The sequence below is a fragment of the Humulus lupulus genome, chromosome 4 (assembly GCF_963169125.1).
Source record: "Humulus lupulus chromosome 4, drHumLupu1.1, whole genome shotgun sequence".
In the NCBI taxonomy this organism is placed as follows: Eukaryota; Viridiplantae; Streptophyta; class Magnoliopsida; order Rosales; family Cannabaceae; genus Humulus; species Humulus lupulus.
The window spans coordinates 134,011,771-134,021,090 of record NC_084796.1 but is presented as its reverse complement, the minus strand read 5'-3'; the positions used below and the strand labels follow the sequence as shown (position 1 = coordinate 134,021,090).

At 35.9% G+C, this 9,320-nt stretch overlaps 1 long non-coding RNA gene across 1 annotated transcript; it reads right to left on the bottom strand.

The window, feature by feature from the left end:
* Positions 1 to 4,087: 4,087 nt before the first annotated feature.
* Positions 4,088 to 7,578, bottom strand: LOC133829178 (uncharacterized). The gene is made up of 4 exons (XR_009891601.1): positions 7,502 to 7,578; positions 7,079 to 7,176; positions 6,382 to 6,474; positions 4,088 to 4,312 (listed from the first exon to the last, which is right to left on the bottom strand). It is a non-coding gene; the product is annotated as an uncharacterized LOC133829178 (long non-coding RNA).
* Positions 7,579 to 9,320: the final 1,742 nt, after the last annotated feature.

The following is a 9,320-nucleotide window of genomic DNA, read 5'->3' as shown; positions in this document are numbered from 1 at the left end:
ACCATGAAGTTGTAGAAACACTTGTAGTTTATACACTTGAATAGAGGATTAACTTTTATGAGCGATTCCATAGGATGGGACCACAGATGTTTGACGGGGCATATCAAGACAAGTCAAATGTGTGGTCCTGGACCTACGGTATGGACCACATTCTTATCGAGAGTCATTTTCATGCCCAGTTTTGTGTAAGGCTAGTCATCCTATATCTTCGAGGAGAGGCTTACAGATGGTATCATTTTTGACATCCAAACCCAAACACCAGCTTGTGGATAGACTTTCATATTTTGATTGAGTTTGCCTTTGGGCAACTCAATGGCCGATCCCCATGGTTTCGAGAACACTAGGCGATGTTAGCAACATGCTACCACCAACAGATTCATGAAGCAGCAGCCCAGGAAGCAGCAACCAAGAAAGCGGTAGCAGTAGCATAGGATGGAGAAGTCATAGAGGAGGCTCGTGAAAAGGATCCCGACGAGGATACAGAAGAGGAACCTGAAGATGAACTAGAAGAAGATCTAGAGGAGGATCCAGAGGAGGGTGAGAAGAATGACTTTGACATCAATATCATAGCTTAAGCATATAAATACATTATGTGGCTATGTTTTTTATTTTGGGGATAGGAACTACATGTATAACAATCTATTTTATTTAGCGGTTGTAGAACTTATAGGTTAGAGCTAAGTTTTGTACATCCGTTAGGATAACTAAGCTCAACTAACCGACACTTAGGGTTAATTTGTAAACCTATAGGAGAACCAAGCCCAAAGTTTTGGATCCTTGTATAAAGTTTAATTTTTATGGTAAAGCTGTGTTTTTTGTCTATTGAATTGTTATATGCTTAATTTTGTATGGTGTACTTAATGTTTGATTAAGAAACCAATTATTGCTACTTCTAATCCCTCATTCTTATTTCCACTTAGACGTCTCTACGCTCATTTAATCAGAATGGTACGTCCTAGGATCCGGGCACAAAGAAAAAAAAAGTCACCTACTTTAGAAGAACAAGTACAAGCCCTGCAAAGAGCAACGACGAAACTGTTGGTGCAAAGGGAATAGGATAGGGAAAGGCAGGTCGATGCAGAATAAGTTAACCTGTCAGGAGAAGTATCAAGGGTTGATCGATCCAAATCAATCTCTAAAAGATTCAATCGATAGAACCTACCTACTTTTGAGGGGACTGACGTTCCTATGGTTGCCGAGGAATGGGTTAGTGTGCTGGAACAAATTTTGGACTTTATCAAATCTTCCGGAAGGGAGAAAGTGATATGTGAAATGCATATGTTGCGAAAGGATGTCTGCATCTGGTAGGATGCAGCGAAGAAAGGACACAATGTGGGCGAGATGGAATGGTCAGAGGTCCTGACTCTATTCAATTCTAAATACTACAATGGGACCGTAATGTATCACAAAGTTGTAGAATTATCCAATTTGATTCAATGGACACTAAGAGTGCAAGATTATGTCAAAAAGTTTTATCAATTGGAAAGATTCACCCCTGACCTACTAAACACTGTAGCAAACAAAGTCCAAAAATTTCTGGAAGGTTTGAGAGGAGACATAACACTGTTTGTGGATACCGGGAAGACAAGTTTGGAGGCCTATGAGGAAGCTGTAGAGAGGGCTATTCGCCAAGAATCCTGGATGGTTCAAGAGAAGAAGGAACCCTAGAGAGCTAAGGAACAAGTTTATACTCCTAATAACCTAGGGCAATTCCAAGCCAACAGGAATGAGCATGGTGGACGGTTCACTCCTAGGTTCAACTAGAACTCGAAGAGATCCAACAACCAGGGTAACTCGAGGCTCTAGAATGGGGGAAACAAGACCACTAAATGGAGGCTTAAAATTCAACAAGCAGCCTAGGCGAGTGCAAGTGCAGAGCTTGTTATACGTGCGGTAAGAACAGACGCTACTCTAGAGAATGCCCGAATGTTATTGTTCAGAGGGGCAGAAATGGAGAACATAAACAAAAAGGAGCCCCACTATGTGTATTCACTCTGACCCAAGGTGACAAAGGAGCCAGACAAGTAGAGATGGTGCCAGGTCAGATTCCTATCTCCAGAACCCTAGCATATGGATTGATTGATACTAGTGCAAAACATTCTCTTATAGATGCTTCATTTGTTGAGAAAATAGACATAATACATGAGTCAATGTCTAATGTTTGTGGGGTATCATTACCTTCAGGAGAGAACATGCTGGTATGTTCATGGGTTAGAGTTGTACCAGTTGGGTAGAAGGTTGCGAACTGACAGTCGATCTGATAGTTTTAGATCTACACACGACTTCATATTTTGGATGGACTGGTTGACCATGTATGGGACCATTGTGAACTGTAAATGAAGGATATTAGTCCTTAACCCGACGGGGTAGGAACCATTCGCCTTTCAAGGCATAGCCAGAGAAAAGAAATACGCCATGATCTCCCCAATGAAGGCAAAAAAAATGTTGGATGATGGTTGTATCGGGTATTTGGCTATCATTGTGGACAAGGACAATGAGACAAAGCTACAACCGACCTTCATACCACCTGATTCGGAAGTCATTTTCGAGATAGTGTTGATCTTAGGAACATCACCAATTTTGAAAGCTCCGTATTGGATGGCACCTACAAAACTCAAGGAGTTGTAGACACAACTTCAAGCATTATTGGATAAGAAGTTCATCATACCAAGCCATTCTCCGTGGTGAGCCCCATACATGTTTGTGAAAATGAATATTGAATCCATTCGAATGTGTATTGACTATCGGGAGTTGTATAAGGTGCAATCAAGAATCGATACCTGCTAGCGAGAATCAACAACCTGTTTAATCAACCCCAAGGAGCATCATCATTTTCAAAGATCGATCTCCGACTTGGCTACCACCAATTGAAGATAAAAGAGTAAGATATTCTAAAGATGACTTTCCAAACTCGATACGGTCACTACGAATTCATAGTGATGTCCTTTGGACTCACCAGTGCACCGACAACATTTATGGATCTCATGAATAGGATATTTAGTGAATATCTTGATAAGTTTGACATCATATTCATAGATGATATTTTTATTTACTCAAGGAGCTGAGACGAACACACAACTCACTTGGAAATAGTAAAGCAAAGGCTGAAAGAGAAGAAGTTATATGCCAAGTTCTTGAAGTGTGAATTTTTGCTGGAGAAATTGAGTTTCCTCATAAACGTGGTGTCAAGGAATGGAATTTTGGTTGACCCTAGCACGATTGAGGCTGGTAAACTAGAAACCACCGAAGAATTCACAAGAAGTTTGAAGTTTCTTGGAGCTAGCGAGGTATTATCAACGATTCATGGAACATTTTTCTAAAATAGCATTGCCAATGACCGCTCTCACATAGGAGAACATAACGTTTGAATGGATCGATAAATGTGAGGAAAACTTTCAAGAACTGAAGACGAGGTTAACAACAGCTCCGGCACTTACAATCTTGAATGGCACCAAGGTCAATGGGATTTATAGCGATGCATCAGGACAAGGATTGGGGGTTGTGTTGATGAAGCACGACAAGGTGATATCATATTCTTCGCGAAAATTAAACAACTACGAAAGGAACTACCCTAAGCTTTATTCGGAGTTGGCAGCAGTAGGTTTTGCACTAAAAATCTGAAAAAACTTGCGTAATCTACAAAAACCAACCACAAAAACTTCAAGTACTGTGACATCTACACCAACCACCACTACTGCAAAAAAAGGATTTTTAGGACTAGCATTGCGAGTCCTACAAAAAATTTTAGGACTCGCAGGGCGCGAGTCCTCTATTTGAGAGCCTTAAAAACTAAGATTTTTTAGGACTCGCGTTGCAAGTCCTAAAAGAATGTTTTTAGGACTCGTGTTGCGATAAAAAATCTGGTTGAGTGCCTTTAATTAAGTTTTTAGGACTCGCATTGTGAGTCCTAAAAAATCTAATTGAGTGCTTTAAGTAATTTTTTAGGACTCGCTTTGCATGCCCTTAAAAGTAATTTTTTTTTTAAAATAATGCAGCTACAATTTTCATTTTGATTTAAAAAATATATCCCTTTGAGTGTCCAAAATGTATTATATATGTTAGATTTCTAAAATTTCAAAAGAAAATACAACAAAATAATTTATTAATTACTCAAAAATATCATTTCAGTATTTAGTCTACTCGGCTTACAAAATCATATTACATGACAGTTTATACTACAATCAAATTATAGCATCACCAAATATTAAACAAGAAATGTATACAATGTTAGTGAACTATATTTTTTATTCTAAAAACTTCAACTGTCAATGTTGTCTAGTATTACGCCAAAGAAATGCATCTCAATATATACCTGCACATTATAAAAAAGTTATTTAATTATAAAATTATTATAATTCAAACTTATAAATAAGTAGACACACACACATCATCATCATCATTTGGCTTTTAACAATCAAATCAAAGTGAAAATGCATAATTAAGCTACGCAAACTGCATTCAAATCAAATAGTTTTGACTAAATTAAGCATCTTTTAAGAGACCCTTTTAATCATAATCCACCTCTTAATCTCTAATTTCGTTAAAACTTTAATGCAGACTTATTATTTATTATGATGTTATGGTTCAAGTGGGAAGGAGCTTAAGTGATAAGACATTAGTACTACTTAATTACTTGATTAATTAAGAAAGAAACATCACTAATTTGAATCCTATCTTGGATGTATTGTAATTGGAACTTATGATGGAAAAAGATATTAAAACTATTATATTGCACATCAAATTCTTTGTTTATTTGCAATAACTGATGTTGGTTTTTTTTATCTTTTTTATCTTTTAGCTGGGGACATTTTATGAAACAATTTTTCGCATTGTAAATACGATCAATTTTAACATATAACTTAATCAAAATCCTCCCCACAATTACACTTATTTCACGAAACGGAACCTATAATTACTAATAAGATGAAACAAACTCAATCCACCAAAAGCACATTTACATGCAAAGAGAGGAAGATTAATTAAAAAGAAAACCAAAACCATGCCAATTTGAAAGTTGAAACAAGAAATATAAGAGTGAAAAAAATAATAAAAAGGCAATTGGTACGCGAGAGGAAGAGTAGAGGTTGCATCAAGCAGTGTATATTTATTTTGCCCAATTTTAGATAGCCACAAAATGGTTGTATAAGAGAACCGAAAGGCATTAACAACTATATTCTTATTACAAGTAGAAAAATAAGATAAAAAGGAAAACATGAAGAAAAAAAATTCAGAATCTAAACCCAGAAACACCAAATACAAGCACAATTGAAAGAGATTGAAAAATATCATCAAGAGTTAGAGACAACTCAAGCCTTTAATGAAACCCCTTCTACACAACTAAAACCATCAAATATTTTTTCAAAAAATACTCACTTCAGCTGCCTGTGAAGTAACCCCAAGCGTTGATTCTAGATAATAAATTTCTTCATGCTATATAAATATATATATTCCTAAAAGCCAAATATCATATATCCTAAATCTATTTCAAATCATATAAACCCTAAAAATTAGGTTAAAAAGGCAAGAAAATAGGCCACAATCACCAACGTAAGCTTAGTTAAAGGTTCACAATAGGTGGTAGAACAAACACCATTGATGGATCTTTCTAAGATTAATTTTCAGAATGTTATATTATATGTATGATTCTAAAATCTCACGGACGGGGTTTATTCAGCAACCTGTTTTACACTTTCGGGAGAGAAAAGATGAGGATTTGATTCAAATTCTAGAAAGACCTATCCTGCACTTATAATATCGAAAGCACAAATCTGTGATCACGTAGATCACATAGTTACTCTAAATCGGCTCTTTTGAGGCTTGGATTAAGCAAATTTTGTGATTAGTAGCAAAATTTAAATTCAACTTAATTATTAATTAGGTGGTCAAATGTTAAATATCCGGATCACAAATTTATCATTGTGGCAGCCATCTTTTTCATATTTCCACACAAAACTAAGTACAAAAAAATCTATAGAAAATCGGACAACATATCCCCTAATTTACTAGCCTGCCATATGTTACAATCAGCACCATGTCAAACAAATCAAACAACACACAGGTTTTCATCCATATATCACTGCAGCACACAAAATTCTCAGAACCTACTTCACTAAGACATGCAAGTTTTCAACCTTCCGTTATCACTGCAGCACACAGAATTCCAAGAACCTACTTCACTACGGATGAATATCTAAGACATTCAAACTCCACTAAGTACAAAAATATTTTACAGATAGCCATAAATAAGAAGTCTTAACTCAACTAGGAAACTATTTTTTTATAATTCAAACTCAGATAAGTTCTAATAAAAATCTTTAAAATATATGAAAAAAAAACTGCAATCAATTTCTAATTACATGAAACATGTTTCGTATAAATTACCTGTTCTACACCTTGAACTGAGGACCTTTCCTTTCTGGAAGCATCACCATGTTCAGCTTCAGCAGCTAAACTGTCATGGACGTCCACAGCATCCTATAAACAGTGGCAAACGTGAGAAGTAAAGGCAGTGAGAATATTTACAAAAGCAATTCATAGTACTTATAATAACAAACCAATTTCAAGCAAAAAAATATTCTAAATGTTATTGCTGCAGTGCAGGAATAAAATCCATAATAGCAAGAACTACTAAAAAAGACTCCAGCAATCATAACCATCACACAAGAAAAAGAAACTGACAATTTATTCTTCCTTATGATACTACAACAAGTAGATGTAGCTGTTTCTCATATGTATATGTTGAAAGAAAAAAATTCTAACACTGTACAACTTCCCGTTCTCGTGCTGCTCAAAATAAGGTGAGCTTTGTATTGGTTTGGAGAAAAATAAAAACATGAGAAGCCTATATTACTTACACATGGAAAAAAATAAACTTTGGAATGTACACCTCCCAAGACCCATACTTATTTTTCATTAATACAAAATATCACTTCATTGAGCATTGGAAGTTCATTAAAAGATATTGACCCATATGCAAGTTGAAATAATTTGCATAAACCCTATGAATAATGACATCTATCATAAGTTCAGTACCCAACTTAGCTAAAATAAATATGAATAGGGAATGAGGAGATCATACCTCTAAGCTGCTGGACAAGTCCTTTAAGTATCTAGCAGTCTAAAATGTATTATGGCATTTCCCTTTATCATCATACTCATCACTCCCATCACTGCAGTCTGAGATTAAGGACTAGTTAAAGCAGATTAGAGAAGACAAGTATCCAGCTCAAAACAACAATTCAGTAAAAAGATCTAATAATTTTATATTACATCCTACATGCACGCCACATTTAATAAAACATGATAATCAGAGAAAAAAAAAGGCTCATTAAGATTTTTTTTTATCCCTGATCAATGACATAGTTTCTTCTAAAATCACAATCCTCTCCAAAGAAAGAACTCAAAATATAAGAAAAATAAACTAGGGAAATAGAACATGGAAGGAAAAATTGGTTCTTGCGTCTATACAAGTTATTAAAGCAGTAAATTTAAAGCTACTTACCGCATATTCCATCATTCACTCTAGAAGAGAATAACACTTTAGGAGCATGCCCTACATTTTGACAATAGAATCTTCCATTTTGACAAGCAGATGTTCCTATAACCCACGAAACAAATATGCATAGCATTTATCAAAATCAGTAAATCACAAAGACACCCAATAGAAAAGTATAACATTTCACCAAACAATGCAATCAAAAGAAAGGGAAAAGAAAAACCAAATGAATGATATACAAACTGTAGTAAAGTTAGCAAGTATAATAATAATAAAAAATCCATCCCCATAAGAAATAAGATGCATCTTTCACTTAGATAAATAATCAAATTCAGTAAAATATAGGAGAGGAAGATGATTCTTCTCATCACGTCGATCCCCATCCCCACCATTGAGCCCGTATCTGAGACGAGGAAGACCACGAGCCCAGACCCACACCTCTCCCCCGTCACCGTCGTAGCCTTGCCCTAAGTTGATCGGACTAATAGCATAGGATCCTCTCTTTGTGAGAGAAAACAAAGTGAGAAAGAGAACCATTTAAGATAAAACATTACAAACCCATATGCCAAAATAACATTAGAAAACATGTATTACTACCTAACTAATCACAGATCGTCAAACAAGAGGCTCGGGGTAGTTGGAATCTCACCGGAAAATGCAAGAGGCGGACGGCTTCGGACCGTTGATTGACAGCCTTGGGCAGCGCGTATGGTGGTGAGCTCGCGGGGGTCGACGTTTCGAGGGCCGGCGGTTCGATTGGGCTGGCGCGTGTACGGCTCCAGCGATGGGACGATGGCCGTTCGGGCCTGGCAGAGGCAACACAGTGAGAGAGAGAATGAGGCTTCGGGGAAGATAGAGGAAAAGAGGGAGAGAGAAATGATGTTTTGGATTTTTTTTATTTTAAAATTTTCTTATTTATTTAATTGAATAAAACTAATATCTAATATATAAATTATTTTTTAGTTAACAAAATTTATTTTTTATTTAAATTAAAAACATCTTGTGTGTGTGACTTAAATAGATTTCCAAAATGTGTATTTTGACCTATTGTATATTTTCGAAAAAAATGAGTGTTTTTATACTTTATACTTAACAATTTTAAGGACTTGCTTTGAGAGTCCTTAATACTCTTTTAGGACTCACAAAACGAGTCTTTAAAATTCACCATGCCTTAAAGAGTATTAAGGACTCCCAAAGCAAGTTCTTAAAATTGTTAAGTAAAACACTCATTTTTTAGCCCATATTTTTTTAGGACTCGCATATTTTTTTAGGACACTCATTGCGAGTCCTAAATTGTGTTTTTTCAGGATTCCCAATGAGTGTCCTAAAAACTCCATAAATATTTTTAAGGACTTGCATTTATGTGCGAGTCCTAAAAAAGTGTCCCGTAAAGGGTATTTTGTAGTAGTGTACAAAAACTTCAAATACTTCTTTACTAAGAAGGAGTTGAATATGAGGTAGCAGAGATGGGTACAATTATTCAATGACTACAACTGCGACATCCTGTACCACCTGGGAAAAACCAACAAGGTGGAAGATGCACTAAGTCGATAGCCAAAGGCCTACGTGTTGATGGTGAAATAGATAACGCAAAAGCTATAAACCGACATCTCCACTCTGAATTTTGAGAATGTGGTCGACATACTAGCAAACCTCTCAGTATAGCGAACCATCAAGGAATCTATTCAGGGAGGACAACTTGTCGATCCATGGCTACAACGACTGATTTATTAAGTGAGAAAAGATGTACGACCACAGTTTCATATTTCAGAAAAAAGGGGTGTTAGGATATAATGGTAGAATCTGCGTTCCAAATGACAATGAG